This window comes from Puma concolor, chromosome D1 (genome assembly GCF_028749965.1).
Source record: "Puma concolor isolate L17-30 chromosome D1, mPumCon1.1.hap2, whole genome shotgun sequence".
In the NCBI taxonomy this organism is placed as follows: Eukaryota; Metazoa; Chordata; class Mammalia; order Carnivora; family Felidae; genus Puma; species Puma concolor.
This window is the reverse complement of record NC_141676.1, coordinates 17,941,455-17,963,212: the sequence shown is the minus strand read 5'-3', so window position 1 is coordinate 17,963,212 and position 21,758 is coordinate 17,941,455. Positions and strand designations below refer to the sequence as shown.

General features: G+C 48.6%; 1 protein-coding gene and 1 long non-coding RNA gene across 2 annotated transcripts in view; both read left to right on the top strand.

Annotated features, from left to right (window-relative positions):
• The window catches only part of LOC147576526 (uncharacterized), a 126,027-nt gene extending 120,212 nt beyond the window's left edge, over positions 1-5,815 (top strand). Inside the window, exon 6 of the mRNA XM_086677609.1 lies at positions 2,032-5,815. The gene's annotated coding sequence lies outside the window, so the exon portion shown is untranslated. The remainder of the gene's footprint in view (positions 1-2,031) is intronic.
• A 2,091-nt stretch (positions 5,816-7,906) lies between these two features.
• LOC147576525 (uncharacterized) lies at positions 7,907-12,620 on the top strand. The gene is made up of 2 exons (XR_015240872.1): positions 7,907-8,212; positions 11,560-12,620. It is a non-coding gene; the product is annotated as an uncharacterized LOC147576525 (long non-coding RNA).
• The last annotated feature ends 9,138 nt before the right edge of the window (positions 12,621-21,758 follow it).

The window sequence follows — 21,758 nt, the reverse complement described above, 5'->3', positions numbered from 1 at the left end:
GTGGGGGAAACGGTCTCAGGGAGGAGCTCTGGGAAGGTGCTCCCTCTCCTTTGGAGACGGGGGTTTCCAACAGCCGCCCCGTCCCGCCTTGGCCCCTGCTTCTCTCTCAGCCCCGTCCTGGTCTGGGACGGTGCCAGCGGGTTGCACTTGAGCCGCGAAGTGCCGTCGGTCACCGTTATTAGCAGGTTCCATATTTGTGAATTCGCCTACTTGCTAGAACCTCACCCCCAAAATCAATACCGTCTCATTCACAGACACGCACGGAGTGGTGAACCTTATGAAAATATCTGTGTGAGAGAAGTTCCATTAAGACACGAATACTAGCGTTGTTGGCCGTGAGTTCCATTGTAGTGAACCAACAATCCCTGTGAAGGCGTCTTTAAACAGAAACATGCATAAAACAAGGTCATGTACTGATTGGTTGACAAAAGTATTGTGACTGGAAGCCTGCAGGAAACTAACACTGTATTTTCACTAGGAGCAACAGTTCAGTATTCCCTAATTCGGTGTCACAATGGCTTTATAGAGAATAGCTCCTTTAAATAATGAAAAGCAGCTGCATCTGACCCACTGAGTTGAACTGCTTCTGTATCCGAGTCTCCCCGTGCTCCGCCCCCAACCTATCACATGCTGGATGGCAGAGATGGGACCTGACTCAACTCTATATCCCCAGCACCCCTAGAGGTATAGTAGGTCCTCCGTGGGTGTTTTCTCCGTGTACGTCCTGCTATGAAGGACATCGAGGACATTCATTCATACCCTCTAATATTTATTACGAGCACCTAATTGTGTTCCAAGCACTGTTCTAGATGTTGGAGATACAACAGTACAAAAACAGACAAAAATCCCTACCTTCATGGAGCTTTTGCTCTACTTAGGGAAGACACATAACAAATGAAGTGCATGTCAGGGTTCCCCAGAGAAACAGAACCAAAAGAATGTACATATTAAGTGTTGGCTCATGCAGTCAGAGAGATTGAGAAGTCCCACGATTTACAGTCTGCAAACTGGACCCCCCCAGAAGCCTGGTGGTGTAATTCAAGGGCCAGAGAGGCAGAGAGCTGATGGTGTAGAAGCCAGTCTGGGTCTGAAGGCCTGAGAGCCAGGAGCTCCAAAGCAGGAGAAGATCCACGTCCCAGCTCATCAGTCAGAAACAGAATTTAACTTTTCCTTTGCTTTTTTGCTCGATCCAAGCCCTCAAAGATTGGGATGGTGCCCCCCCCCCCCCGCACACCGGGGACCTCTGCTTTTCCCAACCCACCAATTCAAATGCTAACGTCTTCTGGAAACACCCTCACAGACACTCCCAGAAATAAAGTTTAATGGCTCTCTGTGCATTCTGTGGCCCAGTCAAGTTGACGTGTAAGATCCACCATCGCACAAAATAAATAAAACGTACAGTGTGTTGGATGGTAGTAAATGCTGGAGATAAACAGTGAAGTAGGAAAAGAGGCTAGAAATCATCAGGGGTGGGAGAGAAAGAGAAAGAGAGAAAGGTTTTAGATAGGGAAGTCAGGAAAGCCTCATGGAGAAGGCAGCTTTTGAGAAAAGGAAATGAGGGAGCTAGACATGTGGTTGCCTAGAAGAAAAGTCGTTCAGGCAAAGGAACAGCATGTATGATGGCTCTGAGGCAGGATCATGCCTGGGTGTTTGTGGAACAGCAGGAGGCCACGTGACTGGAGTAGAGCAAACTGAGGGAGAACAATAGGAGGTTGGGTCCAAGAGGTAATAGAAAACCCCTGGGGCCATGTGGAATTGATTTTTCTCTGAGCTTGGGTTTATTCCAGGAATGCAAGGTTGGTTTAATATTCAGCCTTTACAACTGACAGCATTAACAGAACAAAGAAGAAAACTCCTCGATCGCCTCAGTTGATGCATTCTTGGAATAAACCTAACTTGGTGGTGCTGTATGATTCATTTTATGAATCGCTGGATTTGATTTGCAACGTCCTTATCGGATTTGGGTATCCAAGTTATGTTGGCATCATAAAACAAGCTGAAAAACGCTCTCTTTCTTCGGTTCCCTGGAAGAATTCGTCATTTCGTCCTTAAAGGTTTGGAAGAATTTGCTGGTGGAGCCATGGGAGCCTGTAGTTTTGCTGATGAAAACATTCTAAATTATGGATTCAACCTTCAATAGATACGGTACCATTCAGATTTTGGGGGGTCCTTTTGGTAAGTTGTGCTTTTCATGGAATTGTCCATCTGCTTAAAATGTTTTCATTCTTTGGCATTAATTACATGGCCATAATATCCTCTTATTGTTAGTCTGTAAGGTGATCAGTGGTGTCCTTTTTTCATTTCAGATGGTAGTAATATGTGCTCTCTTATTCAGTGTTGCTAGGGGGCCATCGATTTTAATAACCTTTTCAAAGAACTAGCTTTCGTCGGTCATTGTTGTAGGCCCTAGGAACCAAAGTTGGACGTAACGGTGTCACTGCTTCCTTGGTTTTTACATATGAGAGGGAGAAACGAATCAATAAACAAGCCAACATAATTTTTCAAAACATAATTTCAGCAAGCAGCAAGTTTCGGTAAGTTGCAGTAAGCAGTAAGAAGAAAACGGGGTGACTGATTGCTTACTCTAAGGTGGAGATATCTGGGCAGAGACATTGGAGCAGACTAGAAAGAGTCAACCACGCACAATCTGAGAACAGAGATTTCTAGGTCGAGAGAACAGACTGTACAAAGGCTTGAGGTGGGAGTAACATTGATTAATGTTCTCAAGAGCTAAAGAGAATGTTCCATGGGCAAGACACCATGTGGCAAGGAGCAGGACTGGCAGGTGGGCAGCAGGGACCCAGGCCATGTAGAGTTTGGACTTAGTACAAATACAACGGCAAATGCATTCATCAGCTCGTGTTGCCATAAGGCTCCATTGCAAGCAACGCTCAAAATCTCAGTGGATCTTGACAAGTTATTTTCTCTCTCACCGGTGTGCAAGGCAGCTGGCGTGTCTGGTGGTTCCCACTAATGGGTGGTTTTAGGTCTTTTCTATGGTTCTCGTTCTGGTTACCGAGGTATGTTCTTCTCATGGAAGATGATAGCTACGTAAAAGTCCAAGCAAACGACACAAGCTCGTTTAAAGTCACTGCTTGCATCCTGTGCAGTAACATCCCCTTGGACAAATTAAGGCACATGGCTGAGCCCATCAGCAGCCGGACCAGGAAATATACTGTGTCTACTCTGATAGGAGGCACTAGGGTGTACGATTGTGAAGGCTGTACAATTCTTACAGGGAGGAAATGCAAGGCTGGGAGCAATCATCCAATTTATCACTAACTGACCAGTAAGATCGCTCCGGCTGTTGTATGGAGGGTGAATGGAAGGGGAGGGAGAGTGGAGGAAAGACTGGTCCAGGTGAGGGGATGGCGGCTTTAATTCAGGTGATGGCGCTAGAGGCAGAGCAAAACGGAAAGATCTAGGATGTGTGTTATAGGCACGGCCCGCTGGAGCTGATGATGGATTAGACAGACAACACCTTCCTCGCTCGCTTCATTCCAGCCACGCTGACCTTCTTGCTGCTTCACAAACACTCCAGGCATGCTGTGATTCCAGGGTCTTTGCCATTGCTAGTCCCTCTACCTGAAACACTGTTCCCTTAGGTCCCGGGTTGGACCATTTCTTCAATTAATTCAGGCCCCGCTCAGATGTCAGCTCCTGAGTGAGACCATCCCCGGCCACGCCGTTAAGAACCACAGTACCCTCCCCCAACCACCCTGGTCTATTTTCTTCCATAGACCTTGTGACAACTAACAGATGCTGATTTGTTTCTCAATGCTTCCCCCTCTCCCTCGCTACGGGAGAAGTGGCTTGCATGCAGGAATTTGTTGTATGTTCGGTTCACTGCTGTATATTTGCAGCTTGAATACTGCTTGGCACATGTCGACACAACCAGAAATAATGTGTAACCAGCTCTCTGTGCATTCTATGGCTCACTCAAGTCGACATGCAAAATCTACCACAGTGTGTGTCCGCTACTCAGTAAGTTGTTGCATTAATAAATGAGTTCCCATAGACCGCCCGGGGCATACGGCAACTCCTGGGGACCATTCGCCCTTGACCTGGCCTTCAGACCACAGAGTCCAGCCCAGCTCCTCTTGAGAAGGCCTCCCACTCCCCCAGGAAACTGACACCAACGGGCAAGGGGCTGTTTGATGCCTGGGACTGTGGGAGAGCCTTCCAGCCTGTTACAAGTCATTAGAAAGCCCACCCGGGGAAATTCTGGAAAATTGGCTTACATGGTTTCTGATGGGTATCTACCCACAGTCTCGCGGCCCTGCACTTTCTCTCTCTACTGCAGCTAAGCAGGCGGGGGCTCCAGAGACCGGGCTCGCGTCCCTCTCAAGCTCCGAGACCCTGGAGCAGGGGCCAGGGCAAGAGTGATGGCTCCTGTGGCCTCCCTTGGCCCCGAGACTCAGCTCCGGGAGCAGAGGCTGACATCTGTGGGCAGATACGAGTTGAAAGGGAGAGAAAGAGACTCCCCCAGACATTTGTTAGCAGGGATAAGTAAACCAAGGCACCGGTTGCTTTTTCAAAGGAATACATAGCTTCTGATTGAAATGGGAAACTAATTGATTCTACGCCCTGGCTTTTCACAAGACAACGTCTGCCAAGAAGGGAGTTTGTAGGGAAAACCACAGCCTAGGAATGGCATGGGGAAGAGGGCGGAGAGAGCTACACCGCGTACAGGCAGAGGAGTGCTCTGGTGTGGGGGGGGGAAGAGCCCACGGCGGGGTACAGGACCGGGAATGCTGTGATGTTTCCGGAGGGACCAGTGCCGTGCTGGAGGACTCTGTAAGGGACACGGGCAGGGGAGGACCTTGCCGAGTCCACACGCTGCTGGGCGTTTGCCCAAAACGTTCTAACCTACCTGCTCTGGGGAGGAACACACAAAACACCAACAGCGAGAGGGCAAGGGCAAGGGTTCAGCTGTAATCCATACCCCAGGGGAGGGACAACGGTTGGGTACCTGCAAATGGGATGATTGCACACCGCTAAGAGAACCGCTGTCACCACGAAAGGACACCTGCCCGGATAATACCGCTGGGCATCCAGGCAGACCTGCCTCAGCTGTGCAAGGCGTGGCATTGGGCTGGGAGGTTATGAGCGAGGGTTAAATCTGCTCCCCAGCGGGCACTTTTCACTGATCGATCCGCCCATAGGCTGTCTCTTTTCCTAATGGGTCAGTCCAGAGGAAGTGCCTTTTTTCTAACTGGTTCACTCAGAAGGATGACTTTTTTTTTTTTTTCTAACTGGCACAAAGGTGCCATCGAGCGAACAACACCGTCCAGTGTTGGGCAGTGTCTCCTCTCCCATGTGACCAGCCTTGTCCCCACTCCCCTCCCTCATGGCCTATTCCCCTGTGCTCTAGCCAGACAGATGCCTTGTCCCCCTCCTTTCATGCCCCGCCTGGGACTTTCCTGAAGCTCCCCGCCCCATCCACATTCCTGGTCACTTTCACTTCCTCTCAAATGGGGGTGGTTAGACTAGCTAATCTCCAAGATGTCTTCCAGATTCACCATCATAGAATTTTTTCAATCAGTGTGGTTGAGGTATGGTGAGCAAACAATAACATGCACCAATTTCCAGCGTCCAGTTTGATGCATTTAACAAATATAGTCCTATAACTACTGTTGCTGAAGTCAAGATCGTTTTCATTACCTCCACATGTCTTCTCCTGCTCCTTTACAGTCATTTCCTCCCCGAGTCCAATCCACGGCAACCACTGATCTATTCCTACAGTTTTGCCTTTTTCTGAATATCATATGAATGAAAGCACACAGTCAATACCCTTTCGTGACCGACTCCTTTCTCTTAGCATATTTTAGCATTCATCTATGCTGTTGTATATATCAGTTCCTTTTCTTTTTTTTAATACTTTTTAATTTTTTTTATTTGAGAGAGAGAGAGAGAGTGCATGCCAGCCATGAAGAGGGGCAGAGGGAGAGAGGGGGTGGGGAGAGGGAGAGGGAGAGGGAGAGGGAGAAGGAGGAGGAGAGGGAGAGGGAGAAGGAAGGAGAATCCCAAGCAGGCTCTGCACTCTCAGCACAGAGCCCCGTTCGGGGCTTGAACTCATGAACCATGAGATCAAGACCTGAGCTGAGATCAAGAGTTGAACTGGGCTACCCAGGCGTCCCTTCCCTTTTTTTATTTTTAAAATTTTTTTTTAACATTTATTTATTTTTTTGAGACAGAGAGAGAGCATGAACAGGGGAGGGTCAAAGAGAGAGGGAGACACAGAATCTGAAACAGGCTCCAGGCTCTGAGCTGTCAGCACAGAGCCCGACGCGGGGCTCGAACTCACGGACTGCGAGATCATGACCTGAGCCGAAGTCGGATGCTCAACCGACTGAGCCACCCAGGCACCCCACCTTCCCTTTTTTTAAATTAAACTTTTAATTTGGGGACAATTGTACATTCACATGCAGTGTGAAGAAATAATACAGAGATCCCGTGTCCCCTCTGCTCAGTTTCTCTCAGTGCTAACATCTTGTACAACTACAGTGCAATTTCACAACCTGGACAACAGCATCGATACAGTCAAGATACGGAACACCAGGATCCCTCCTGTTGCCCTATTACAGCCACACCTACGTCCCTCCCATACGCATCCCTTCCTTAGCCCTTGTTTCCCAATTCCATGATTTTCTTATTTCAAGAACGCCATATAAATGGAATCATAGAATATGCATTGTTTGTTAGGTTCCCCGCCCCTCCCCCCCCACACACACACTCAGCATAATCCTCTAGAGATTCATCTCAGATTGTTGCACATACCGATAGCTTGTTCCTTTTTTGTGGTTGAGAAGTATCCCATGATGTAGGGGATGCCACCTGTTGAAGGACACTTAGGTTGTTCCCTGGGATACAAATCCTACTTTTCCGGATGTATCATCTTTTTAATGTGTTGCTGGATTCCGTATGATAGGGTTATTTTTGCATCTGACTTAATGAGACATACCAGTCAGCAGTTTTCATTTTTTTGTGATGTCTTCATCTGGCTTTGGTACCAGGGTCGTGCTGGCTTCACAAAAAGAATGGAAAGTCTTCCCTCCTATTCAATTTTCTGGAAGAGTTTGTGCAGAATTAGTATTCCTTCTTCCTTAAATGTTTGGTAGCATTCATCAGTGAACTCCAGCTAAAGATTTCTTTATAAGAAAGTCAGTCTCTAACTGTAAATTCAATTTTTTAATCACTACAGGGATATTTGGGCTACTTGGCTATAGATTTTTGAGTGAACTTCAATAATTTATGTCTTTCAAAGAATTTGTCCATTTCATTTAAGTTGCCAAATATTGTTCATAAAATCCCCTCATTATCCTTTTAATGTATATAAGATCTGTAATGATGTCTCCTTTCTCATTTCTAATATTGGCAAATTGAGCCCCCTGTCTACTTTCTTTTTTTTTTTTTAATGTATGAAATTTATTGTCAAACTGGTTTCCATACAACACCCAGTGCTCATCCCAAAAGATGCCCTCTTCAATAGCCATCACCCACCCTCCCTTCCCTCCCACCCCCCATCAGCCCTCAGTTTGTCCTCATATTTTAAGAGTCTCTTACTTTCTGTGTGTCTTATCTGTCTGGCTAAAAGTTTGTCATTTTTTTAACCTGTTCAGTGCAATGATTTGCTCTGCTGTCTTCTTCAATTTCTTCGATTTCTGCTCTTATCCTTATTATTTTCTACCATTTGCCTTTTATGTTCTTTTTTTTTTTTGCTCTTTTTTTTTTCTAGTTTCTTAACCTGGAAGCTTAGATCCCTGATTTGAGACCTTTCTCATTCTGTAACATAAACATTTATTGCTTAAATTTCACTCAAAGTTTTGCTCTAGCTACGTTCCACAAATATTGACATTATGTGTTTTCATTTCCATTCAGTTTTAAATATTTTTAAATTTTGCTTGTGATTTCTTTTTTGATCTGTGGATTATTTAGAAAATTTTTGTAATTTCTTAATAGTTGAAGATTTTTCTAAATATTTGTTACTGATTTCTAATTTTTTTTTAATTTTCTCAACATTTATTTATTTTTCAGACACAGAGAGACAGAATGTGAATGGGGGAGGGGCAGAGAGAGAGGGAGACACAAAATCTGAAGCAGGCTCCAGGCTCCCAGCTGTCAGCACAGAGCCCAACATGGGACTCGAACCCATGAGCCATGAGATATGACCTGAACTGAAGTCGGACACCTAACTGACTGAGCCACACAGGTGCCCCGATTTCTAATTTAAATCTGTTGTAGTTGTGGTCAGGGGGAATACTTTATATGATATGAATCCTCTTAATTTTATTGGGACTTGTTTTATGGCCTGGTATGTGGTTGAGCTTGGTGAACATTCTATGTTCACTTGTAATGAATCTGTATCGTGTTGTTCTTGAGTGGTGTATTCTATGAATGTCAACTAAGTCCATTTTTAATAGTCTTGTTCAGGTCTTCTATATCTTTACTGATTTTGTGTTTACTTGCTCTATCAATTACTTAGAGAGCAGTATAGAAATCTTTAGCTGTAAGTGTAGATTTTTTTGTTTCCCCTTTCAATCCCATCAATTTTGGCTTCAGGTATTTTGAGGCTTTCTTATTACATGCTTCTACAGGATTAGCATGTCTTCTTGATGAATTGGCCTGTTACTATTCCTCATTCTGAAGTCTACTTTGTCTAATACTGATAGATCTGTTCCAGCTTTCTCGTGGTAAGTGTTCATATAGTAGATCTTTTCCCATTCTTTTACTTTTAATCTATCCAAGTCTCTATATTTAAAATGAATTCCTTGTAGGCAGCATATAACTTGAGTTTTGATTGTCTAGCCAACACGATCATCTCTCCATTTAATTGGGGCATTAGGCCATTTACAGTTAATGTAATTACTAATGTGTTTGGATTTAAATCTGCCATCCTGGTGTTTGTTTTCCATTTCCACCCCTCTTCCCTCTTCTTCTGGGACTCTTAACTACATAAAAAAAGTTAGATCACTTGATACTGTCCCACAGGTCACTGATCTGTCTCTCTCTCTCTTAAATCCTGTAAAATCTTTGCTATATTTTGGAGTTTGTATTGCTTTGTCTTCAAGTTCACCAATCTTTTCTTCTTCACTTTCCATTCTGTTCTTAATCACACCCATTGAATTGTTCAATTCATACACTGTATTTTTTATCTTTGGAGGTTTCGTTTGGGTCTTTTTGTATTTTTCATGTCTCTCCTTATCGTATTCAATTTTTCATCTACATTCCTGAACATATGGAGCATATTTGTAATACCTGTTTTAACACCATCACCTGCTAATTCCATTATCTCTATTGTTTTCAGATCTGTTTCAATTGATTAATTTTTCTTTTGGGCTCTGGATCATATCGAATGTTGAACACAAGTTCATTTCTTTAATGTTTATTTATCTTTGAGAGGAAGAGGGAGACAGGTGTGAGTGGGGGAGGGACAGAGAGAGAGGGAGACACAGAATCCAAAGCAGGCTCCAGGCCCTGAGCTGTCAGCACAGGGCCCGACACAGGGCTCGAACTCACAAACCATGAGATCATGACCTGAGCCGAAGTCAGATGCTTAACTGACCTGAGCCACCCAGGTGCCCCAGAACACAAGTTAACTTTAGGTTTGGGGGTCCTGGGTTTTGTTGTATTTCTTTAAAGATATCGGGGCATGTAATTAAATCATTTGAGATCAGTTGGATCCTTCGGAGTCTTGCTTTTCAAGATTTGTTAGGACAGATCCAAAGTAGCATTAAGTCTAAGGCTAATGTAGCTCTGTTATTAAGGATTTCTAGGACTCTATCTGATGCCCCACGTATTTTGAGGTCCAGCCACCCTGGGAACAGAAACTATTCCCAGTCTTCTGTGAGCTGTGGGAACTTCTCTGCCTACTGGTTTCCCAGGTGAACTTATTCGAGCCCATAGAGTGTTCAGCCAAATATGTGACAGCATACCTCTGCATATAGCTAGGTCTGTCTGTCTGTCTCTCTCTCTCTCCCCATCATGTTCAACAAGCTCTAGTTGCCTCACCCTCTACAAACCTCGATCTTGGTCTCTGCAAGTCGGCGAGACTGCTGAGTTCTGTCCAGATTTCCTCTCCCTGTCTGCAGCCTGGAAACTGCCTTCAGGCATTTAACTGGGGGCAATCACAGGGCTCACCTCATTTGTTTCCTTTCTGTCGGGGTTCACAGTCCTACACTGCCTGTTGTCCAAAGTTCGAAAAACAGTTGTTTCCTATATTTTGTCCAATTTTTTTTTTTTTTTTTTTTTTTTTTTTTTTATGTCTTCAGCCTGAGGGCAACTCTGGACTCTCTTGCTCTCTCTTGGCTAGAAATGGAAGTCTCCCGCCATGCTAGGGCTTTAAAATTAGCCTGAGAGGGGCTTCCAGAAGCATAAGGGCTATAGTTCTTGGAGAGGTGGAGAGGACACCGTTCCCGCTTCTTTCTGGCCCTACCTTTTGCCCTAACATTAGGAAGCAAAAGCAGTGTTGCTTAGACGCGTGCAGTGGAGGCGCCCAGGAAGTTTTAGGGACTCTGAGCGAGCAGAAGAGGCTTGAATAAAGAGACATTTGAGGAGGGACTGCAGGCAATGGATTTAGCAGCACTCCTGAGCTGTGGGTTGCTAGGGTCTGTCTCCAAGGGGGGGGGGGGAGGGGGAAGCCATCAACAACCACAAAAAAGAATAAGAGAGAAAATACATAAGTACAGTGACAAAACCCTTTTCCAGCTGGGACTTGTGAAGGTTTGGGTTTTCCGCCCCCCCCCCCCCCCCCCCGCACACACACACACAAGTGGCCGTGAAAACCTTTATTACACTCAGTTTCCCAGACCCTCTTTTTTTTTTTTCTTTTATGCTGCGTAACGTGTTTGCAAGTTTCTGTTCCTTGCCGAGTCTCCCTGTGCTTTGTCCTGTGTGAAACCACCGGTTTCCACGGCAACTGGACGGCCAGCACAGGGAGCCGGATAGAGGGACAGAGGTTCTGAAGTGCATATCCGGGGGACTAGCAGAGACCTGGGCCCCAGGGGAAAAGGGATGTGGGATCAGTACACAAGGGTCTCTCCACAAGCCACAGCTGCCCCTCGGTCTGCACCCTGGGGCGACTGCCCACTGCCTCCACAGGCTGGCGCCCCTCGGGGCACTTCACCCACCATCGAGCTCCTTCGATCGCCGATATTTGTAGGGCAGTCCCTGGGCCAGGAGCCAGGACCCAGAGATGAATAGGACACAGTCCCTGCTCCCAAAGGGCAAGCAGCCTGTGGAGAGAGCGAGAGAGACGATGGTAGAGGGTGTCCAGAAGGAACGTCTATTGAGGGCCAATTAGATGTCAGGCACTGTTACAGGAATTACATACCTTAACTTTTAATCCTCCCCCAAACCCAGTGATTTAGTTCTATCCAAGTTCAGACAAGTAGTAAAAAGGGAAGCCGGGATTCACACCCAGGTACGTATCACCTCAGGCTCTAACTCCACGCACGACTTCCCACCTATCGGTCTCCCTGCCTCTCTTTCTCATATCTGCCCCTCATGTCTTGCTCAGCTCTGGCTCTGGCTCATTCTGTTTCTTCTCTCATTCTGCAGATAAATCTGTTATTAGCCGAAACCCCTGGAACGTGAGTTACACCTAGGAACGAATCCCAACGTGGTCTCTGAGCCCAACGCAGCGGGGTGAAAGCATTCCTGAAGGGTCACACGGTCACCTCCCTGTTTAATATTCAGAAATCCCACCCGGCTTGCCGAGACAGCGGGAGATCGGGGAGGGGTGGACAGTCGCCATCAGAAAGCTGGAAGGCCCTCGGGGAGACAGAAGCTATTTGAAAACAGCGGTCTTTCAACCGGGGAACTCGAGCTTGTAAAGCTAAACGCTGTGTCGTCACGTCACCAAGGTCGGGGTGGGCTGACAAAGCCAGCTGTGGCTGAATTCATCAGTGCATGCTGTCACGGGCCCAGATTTTCCCCTTCAGACACACCACAGGCGCTGGCCTGCTCAGGCCCACGCAGCTCGGAGGCCGCATGGACCCTGGATCACACCGTCTGATCCTTTGTTTTATAAACAGGAAACCAAGGCCAAGAGAGAAGCAGTCACACGGCAACTCAGAAATGGGGCGAGGCCTCAAACCCAGGTCTGACTCACAGCCCGGGGCCCACGGCCTGTGGGGCAGTCAGCGCCTCGGGCCCAGACTCCCGCCAACCTGTGAGGAGAAGAGAGTCCCAGCTCCTGGGGCCCCGGAGACTCTGGGAGGACAGCCTCACCGAAGCGGATGTGCCAGAGGGGGTGGAAATACTGCCCCGGGGCTTGGGAGAGGGCCCGCGGGATCTGAGACATGGGGCCCGATGCGGATCAAAGCCGAAGGGGATGAGAGGACCTCTGGGTACCAGGATCCTCTAGGCCCCCAGCCCCTGCAGTGGTCATGATGGGCTGGCGGTATAGCCATTGACCTTGGGCAAGGCACCTAACCCCTGTTACCTCCTCTATGAGATGGGGGAGCAGGCGTACCCACACGCTTTAGAATCTTCATTCAACTTTAGTGAAGTATAATTTGTATACAACAAAACTCATTTTTTTTTCCTTTTATTCCGCTTTATTGAGGTATAAGTGACAAAATTCTAAGATAATTAAAAGTTAATTGGATCTGGGTATACATTGTGAAAAGGATTCTCCCCACCTAGTTAATTATCACATCACCTCCCACGTTTGTGGGTGGTTGCGTGTGTGTGCGCGCGTGTGTGTGAGAACATTAATTTCTACTCTCTTAGCAAATTTCAATTATACGCCACAGGGTAATCAACAATAATCACCATGTTTTACATCCGATCCTCAGACCTTACTCATCTTCTAGCTAAAAGTTTGTATCCTTTTATCAACCTCTCTCTGTTTCTGTTACCCACCCCGACGCCAGGCCCTGGCAACCGCTTTTCTACTCGCCGCTTTGGTGAGTTTCACTTTTTTTTTTTTTTTTTTTTAGATTCTCCACGTAAGTGATACTATGTGGTATTTATCCTTCTCTGTCTGGCTTATTTCACTCAGCACGATGCCTTCAAGATGCATCTGTGTTGCCGCAAACAGGATTTCCTTCTTTCTCCTGGCTGAATAATATTCCATTGCATGTCTATACCACATCTTCTTTATCCGTTCGTCCGTCGATGGGCATTTAGGTTGTTTCTACGTTATGGCTATTGTGAATAATACTGCAACGAACGTGGGCGTATAGCTATCTCTTTGATGGACTGCTTTCGCTTCCTTTGGGTAAATACCCAGGAGAGAAATTGCCGCATCGTATGGAAGTTCTAGTTGAAATTTTTTGAGGAACCCCCATACTGTTTTCCAAAGTAGTTGCCCCGATTTCCACTCTCACCAGCCGTGCCCAAAGGTTCTTTTCTCTTCATCTCTCCAACACGTGTTACTTCTCATCTTTTCGAGGATAACCTTTCTAAAAGATGTGAGATGATATCCCATTGTGACTTTGACTTGCATTTCCCTGATGACCGATAGAAGCAATCTGCAGAAGTGCGATCCCTAGCAAGATGGCATTTTTCACAGAAAAAAAAAAAAAAATCCTAAAATTTGTTTGGGATCAGGAAAGACCCTGGATAACCAAAGCAGTTTTGAGAAAGAAGAACAACGTCGGAGATATTACATTTCCTGATTTCAAACTACATTACAAAGCTATAGTAGCCAAAATAGTACGGTATTGGCATAAAAACAGACACACAGGTCAATGGGACATAACTGAGATCCCAGAAATAAACCCGTGCGTATATGATTATGGATTTACGACAAAGGAGCAAAGGAGGTACCGTTGTCTCTTTGATAAACGGTGCGGGGGAAATTGGCTCTCCACACACAAAGGAACAAAACTGGACCCCTACCTTACACCATACACAAAAATCAACTCAAAACAGGTTGAAGACTTAAACGTAAGATCTGAAACTGTGAAACCTCCAGAAAACAAACATAAGGAGTACTCTCCTTGAAATAATCAGCAGTGAGTTTTTGGGTTTGACATGGAAAGCAAGCGCAAAAAAACAAAACCAAAAAACACCAGTGGGACTCTATGAAACTAAAATTCTGCACAGCAAAGCAAGCCTTCCGCAGAAAGGCAATCTACAGAATGAGAGAAAATACTTGCAAGTTATAGGTCTGATAAGGGGTTCATAGCCAAGAAGTACTCCTGTATTTTCTCCTAAGAGTTTCGTAACTCGAGCTATCACATTTAGGTCTATGATTCATTTTGAGTCAATTTTTGTCTACGATACGAGGAAAAGATCCAACTTCATTCTTTTGTATGTGCATATTCCAGTGGTCCTGACACCAAACGCACCCCCTTTCAAGGGTACAAATCAATGAGTTTAATAAATGCATTCTCCTCGGTCTCATTCCATCATCCCCCAAATTTGCAGTTCCTTCTCCCAGCTCCAGCCTGGGCTACCACAGATCTACTTTCGGTCACTATAGATTAGGTTTGCTTTTTCTAGAATCTTCTATAAATGGAATCCCACAGTCTGTACTTTTTGTGTCGGGCATCGGCCACAATAGTCTTATCATTTAATTCCTCTGTGTTAGGGTTCTCCAAGAGAAACAGAAGCAACAGGGTGTGTGTGTGTGTGTGTGTGTGTGCAGAGAAAGAGATTTTAAGGAATTGGCTCACATGATTGTGGGGGGCTGGCAAGCCCCACATCAAAATCCGAAGGATGGGGGCGCCTGGGTGGCGCAGTCGGTTAAGCATCCGACTTCAGCCAGGTCACGATCTCGCGGTCCGTGAGTTCGAGCCCCGCGTTAGGCTCTGGGCTGATGGCTCAGAACCTGGAGCCTGTTTCCGATTCTGTGTCTCCCTCTCTCTCTGCCCCTCCCCCGTTCATGCTCTGTCTCTCTCTGTCCCAAAAATAAATAAACGTTGAAAAAAAAAATTAAAAAAAAAAAAATCCGAAGGATGGGCTAGCAGCCTAGGCCAGAGACCCAGGAAAGAGTTGATGTTGCAGCTCAAGTCCAAAGGCAGTCTGCTGGGAGTATTCCCTCCTCACTGGGGGAGGTCAACCCTTGGCTATTAAGGCCTTCAACTGATTAGGTGAGGCCCACCCCCATTATGGAGCGTCACCTGCTGTATTCAAAGTCCACTGATTGAAACATTAATCTCATCTACAAAATACCTTCACAGCAACATCTAGATGGGTACTGGGCCAGATGTCAGTCGTGGCCCAGCCAAATTGATACATAAAATTAACCATCATGCCTCCCTGCCACCTGTGAGGTGTGCATTATCATTCCTATTTTGTAGATGAGGGAACCGAGGCCCAGAGAGGTTAAGCGATGGGTCCTGCGCTCATAAGAGACAGAACGGAGACTCAGGCTAGTGCTGTTTCTGCATCTTTATGGTCCCCTCTCCCCAGTTCTGATCTGTTAGTGGAACAAGGATTTGCGATGTCTGTACTTAGTCAGACCTGAAGACCTTTCTCCTGGGGTTTGCAGGAGAAACCCCTGTGCCCCGTCCCTTTCCCCTGTCATGTGCCCCGTCCCTTTCCCCTGTCATGGAGCACGACTCAGGGGAGGAGGGTTACACCACCCAGCACCCCCACCCCTGCAGGCCCCCTAACCTGGCCCACTTGTTTTCATGCCCAGCTAGCCTCTTTCTTCCTCCGGCCACCAGACCTGCCTTTCCACACGCTCCTCATAGTGCCTGCCTCATCTTCTGGGCTACAGTTCCCCAGGTGCAAAGAGAGACAGGGGCTCTCCCTCCCCTTCACCGGTGACCTGTGCTCCTCCCCAGACTCTGACGGGCTGGCTCTCTTTATTTCCTTCCCAGTGGGCAGCAGCTTCTCCCCTAATCCCTCCCGGCCTCCTGCTGGGTTGCCACCCCACTGTCCTTTTTATAATTCTGCCAGAAAACAAAGTCTCTAGGCTGTTACTTCTCCAAGCTCAGACACCTAGGAAGGAACAGTGAAATAAGTTGCCCAATGATAAATATTTTCTTTTTAATTCTCAGATCAAACCTAAAAAGGAAGCATCAGGAAAGTTCCAAAGGCTTCCAGAAGCAAGCAAAAATGGTCAGGCCCTCTAAGAGACTCTCTGAGCGACCAAAGGAAACAGAGCCCCTTTCCCCCATTTGGGAAATAAAAACACATGGCAAGGTCAGCCCTCCGATCCTCCTGACCCGACCTCTCTGCCTTTGTTCAGATACCAGAATATTCTGGATTTATATTCGATGTAACCTAGATAAATGTAAATTCTCATCCTTCCGATCAAAGAGCCAACTGTCCAAGTTTAGAAGAGACTGGTGTGTCTTATTTTTTTAATTTTTTTTAAGTTTATTTATTTTTGACAGAGAGAGACAGACAGAGCGAGCACGAGTGGGGGAGGGGCAGAGAGAGGGAGACACAGAATCCGAAGCAGGCTCCAGGCTCTGAGCTGTCAGCACAGAGCCCAACACGGGGCTCGAGCTCACAGACTGTGAGATCATGACCTGAGCCGAAGTCGGAGGCTCGACCGACTGAGCCACCCAGGCGCCCCAAGACTGGTTGTGTCTTAGCCCAGCTTTCTCCAAAGAGGAGCCCAAGACAAAGGCAAGTACAAGAGGTTTATTTGAGAAATGGTCCCAGGGATGCAAAGAACAGGACAGGGAGAGTGAAATGAGAGGGAGGGAAATTCAGGATAAGGGCGTGTCATGAAATTGACCCTCCGAGGGGCCTTAAGGAATGCGTGTCAGAACTGTCCAGGGAAACATGACCCATCAGCCCCCAACCTTCATTGATCCAGGGTGCCCCGTCAGCATGAACCCCCATATTTGGAGTTGATCAGGCGTCAGAAGGCTCCCGTAGGCGTCTCCCAAAGGAGCGACAGGATAGGAAGTGAGAGGCACGTGCCGGGGCTTGAAGGCAGGGCCGTCTGATCATATCTGCACAAAGCCCGTGTGGAACTGGTCACTGCAGCAGTGGCTGGAGTAAGAGGTGAGGTCAGGAGGACTCAAGTCATGTCCAAGAGGTGACCGATGCAGGGCAGGGGTTGGAAGGAGGATGCTTTGTAGGGAAACACCAGTGAAGAAATCTGCCCGTCCCGGTAACCGTACCCCCACGTGGTCACACAAACTGTGCAGTCGGTCCCAGTGGGTGCTCGGTCCTGAGTGCAGGACTCCAGGTGGCCTATGCAGACAGGACAGAGGGTGCCCACACACACAAACTGCCCCATGATGAGACGCGGTCGAGGCAGCTAAGGCTGTTTGCTAAGAGAAGGGCAGACACAAATCTGCGGGGTTCTCTTTTCGAAGATTTGAAGGCGACTTCCAAATCCACATCTACAAAACTGACCCTATCTCCCACCCAGCACCGAGACGTGGCTCCCTCCTTCCGTGCAGCCCCTTCTCCACGCGCACGCTGTCCCCAGACCCGACCCAGTTGTCCCAGCCAGAAACCTGAGCATAGACTCGATTCCCCTCTTAGCCACCGCATCCCGTCCACTCCACCTCCTAAATCATCTTGACTCTCTGCCTGCTCCCTCCACCCCTCCTACGTCTGCAAGCCTCCCCCTGCACTGAGGCCATCCTCCCGGAAACCAGAGTTGGCTACACCCGCCACCTGCCTCAGCCTTGGGCTCCCCGCTGACCTCAAGCCAGAGTCTATCCCCAGCACCCGAGGAGACCCTGCCCCCGGGACAGGTATGCAGGCGATTCCCTCTACAAGGGCGTCAGCCAAGGTGAGGTGTCTTTTTAAAGGTCAGCCTGGGGGCGCCTGGGTGGCGCAGTCGGTTAAGCGTCCGACTTCAGCCAGGTCACGATCTCGCGGTCTGTGAGTTCGAGCCCCGCGTCGGGCTCTGGGCTGATGGCTCAGAGCCTGGAGCCTGTTTCCGATTCTGTGTCTCCCTCTCTCTCTGCCCCTCCCCCGTTCATGCTCTGTCTCTCTCTGTCCCAAAAATAAATAAACGTTGAAAAAAAAAAATTAAAAAAAAAAATAAATAAAAAAAAAAATAAAGGTCAGCCTGCCCTATATTGGCTGAGAAGTCCCTTTTCCCCCTTTTCCCAGTCCACACCAGGACGCTTTCGCTCGTCCCCACCTAGAGGAAGGGCAATGCTTCCCCAACGTGCACAGTCATTGAGCGGACACCCATCAGTTCAAAAGGAGAAACAGGGCACGTTGTGGGGCAAGGTCACAGGTTATGGAACAGACAGATGTGGGTTCGAATCCCGACCCTGCTGCTTGCTGGGCAAGTGACTTCAACTCTGTCTTTGGAACGTGTGGGCGATGGGTGGCCAGCTCAGAGCGCAGCTGTGAGAGGGAAGTGATGTTGTACAAGAAGCATCCTTAGCACACTGCGGGGCACGCGGTAGGTGTTCAACGTACGGTGCCTACTGGTATTGTTCACCCCGAGCCTTATCACGCCCACCCTGCCCCACATCGGCCCCCTCCCATGGCAGTGCCCTCGTTATCCGTTATCCTTAACAACCCCGCCCCCTGTGCCTCTGTCCTACCTTCCCCTGGTCCGTGGTTCTTCTCCCCACCCCTGCCCCGGCTTGGTCAGGTGTTTCTGCCGTGACGAAGAAGCATCGCGGCAGATGCTCAGCGTATGTTTGCTGCCTGAATGTGTGGGTGGATGGCGGAAAGAACGGCACCCGGGGACAACCTGACTTGTGTCTAGCGTCTCAGGGTCTCCCCACTCCCTGGCTCCAACCCAAAGAGCCTAACTCCAGACAGCCAGAGCCTAGGCATTCCCAGGAAGGAGAAGCCACTGGGCTGGTCTGGGGGCAACTTAGACAGTGTCGTTTGTTGGAAAAAGCATGAGCCTTTCAATCAGGGGTAGGTGTTCAAATCCTGTCTTAGTTGGGTGACTTCAGGCGGCCCTATTTCCCCTCCAGCGTCAGTCTCCTTGTCTGGAACACGACAGCTGTGACAACAGCAAGGACGGCTGCACCCCCTTCTTTATGGAAATGTTGTGTGCATTAAATGAGATAGTTGATGTAATTGGCTGGAGGCAGGGAGGATGCCCCACAAAGGGGGTCACTTTTTTCCACATCTGTCAGGACGCTGCAGCAACGAACTGACCGCCACAGGAGCTAATTTCTCACACGCACAAAGGTCAGTCGGGAGCTCTGGCCTTGTCGTTCTCCCCGAGGAACCCAGGCTAGTGGAGCAGCCGTCCTCTCACCGCTTGCTGGCTGAAATGGCAGAGGGAGAGAATGTTCTGGAAGACCCAAACCCGTAACTAAATAGTAGAGCCTGGAAGTGACCCACGTCACCTCAGCCCCCAATGCAGTGGTCAGAATAGCCACCTGACCCCACCCAACGGCAGGGGGGGTCCAATCCTACCACGTGCTCAGAAGGCAGCCAGCCAGAAATACTTGGCGACCAGCCCTGGCGACCACCGCCATCATTCACCTCCATCTCCGTGGAGCAAAATGGGACGGTGACATGGGTGGGGTTCATCGCTTCTGTCCTGTACTTGACTGGAAGGTGGGGTCTGCACAGTCCATGCAGGCTGCTGGGGGCGGAGCTCTCACGGGGTCCCGGACCTTGAACTGCTCTTCTAAAGCTCCTGGGTCCTGCGCAGGGCTGGGCTGCCGGGGTTTGGGCAGAGGCGGGGGCAGGGTTGGGGGGGGAGGCGGTCTCTGGCAGGGGTTGCGAGGTGGTAAAGCCCTCATTCTCCAACATTCATCCCCAGGGAGGTTGTGTCCGAAACTTCCAGGCATCCTCGCGTTGAAGTGCAACATATACCAGAAATTAACGTTTGCTTTTAACCAGTTAATGCCTTTGCCACCTACCCACAGTCCAGTGACCGCTGTAAAACCTTGTTGGAAACGAACTCTTAAAGGCGGAGTGTGATGGCCTTCGTGAGCCTGACACTTGCCTCGGAGGAGGAGGGAGAAGCAGTTTGGTTTTCAGACTTCTGGGAAGGTTTCCCCTGTGGGCTCCAGCCTCGTCTTACAGGAAGCTCGCAGTGGCTTCAGTCTCACGTTCCGGGGTCAATTCAGCCCTCGAGGCGACACCACTTTATGTTCGAAGTCTGGGACTGCTCAAGCTGGGCCAGGCACACAGCTGTGAGTGAAGCTGCCATCTCCCCGCGGGCCTCTCACTCTGCCTGTCACTCCCCATTAGCAGATCAGTCATTCCTCCGGGACAAGACCCCCGGTTTCAGGGAAGAGGGCTGATAACAGAGAAATATAGGCTGGGACCCGCAATGGGTCCCAGAAGTCCTTGACACTTTAGGTAGAATTAGCTTACCATAAAAGCTTCTGGCCACCCTGGGGGTCTGGAGGGCTCCTTGCAGGGACCCAGGCTGAGCGTCTGTAGGTTCCATCTTGTTCTCTCGTCTTCCACTTCTCCCCTCCATTGTTGACCCCTCCTGAGCCCTCTCCAAGGCTTTTGCTGGTTCTCCTACCTTTGCTCTGTGCATCTCTGGTTAAGTCCAGCCACAGACAGAAACACCCTTCATTTATTCATTCGTGCACGCACGCACGCACGCACGCATTCACTAATTGATTCAAATGTATTCAGAATTTACTGAGTGCTGACTATATATCTGTCGCTATGCTGGGCTCTGGATCCTCGTCTATAACTGTGAGCAGAGCAGACAGTGGTCCTACCCTCAGAGACCTCCCAGCCTCAGAAGGGGGAAGGAGCTTGAGATCGCAACTGCCACAACCCAATTTAGAAATAGTAAAAAATAAATTAAGATCTTAAAAGTTAAAATACCAATAACGATAACGAACATCTGAACAGACCCTTCGCCAGAGCAGATCTACGGAGGGCACACAAGCAAACGAAAAGACGCTCCCCATCGGCACTCATTAGGGAAATATTAATTAAAAGCACAGCGAGATACTGCCCTACACCTATTTGCACGGCTCCAACGAGAAAGATCGCCCGCCCCGAGCGTCAGCAGGAAGTCGCTAGACCGGAACTCATCTACGTTGTCAGCAGAAGTGTTAAATGGCACGTCCCCTTCAACGCACAGTTTGGCAATCTCTCCAAAAGTGAAACATACACTTATTGCCCAGGTATCTACTCGAGAGAGACCAAGAGGTGCGTCCCGACGAAGACCTGTACGCGAATCTCAATTGCAGCTTTATTTATAACAACCAAACCCTGGAAACAACGCAGGTATCCGTCAACAGGTGACTGAGGATACAAATGGTGAGCCATCCAGGCCAGGAAAGACTCTTCTTCCATAAGAAAGCACCGCGGATCCCCGCAAGAGTGTGGACGAATCTCGACACCGTGTTGAGGGCAAGGAGCCGGACAACACGCGTTTCTACTACAGGGCTGCCCAATGATTCTAGAAAATACGAACCGGAAAGCAGATCAGTGGCTGGCTAGATGGGGGCAAGGGTCGGGGGGGAGGGAAGGGAATACAGGGACCAGGAGGTAACCTTTTGGGGAAGACAGGTGTGCTTACCATCCTGATGGCAGCGATGGTTTGCGAGTGAAAATTTACGTCAAGAGGTATCGAATTTTACACTTTAAACGTGCACAGGCCAAGAAAGCTATTTAAGAAATTGCAAGTGCACGATGAATCATTTAATTGCAGGTGAGCTAGAGAGCTCCAAGCGAGGCATTACAGGACGCACTGAGCATGTGCGGCAGAAGGAGCTGACTCAGTCTGGGGGTTGAGAGCTACCCCCTGGGGGGGGGCAGGGAGAAGGAAGATGGGGTTCAGGCTGGGATGGGAAACACTGGAAAGGAACCGGCACAGGGGGGCGGGCTCTGGGGGAGGGACGAACAATCTTGGCAGAGGAAGCCAGGTGCGTCAGGGCCCTGAGGGGGGGTGGAGGGGTGGGCGACAAGGGGACAGCACAGCG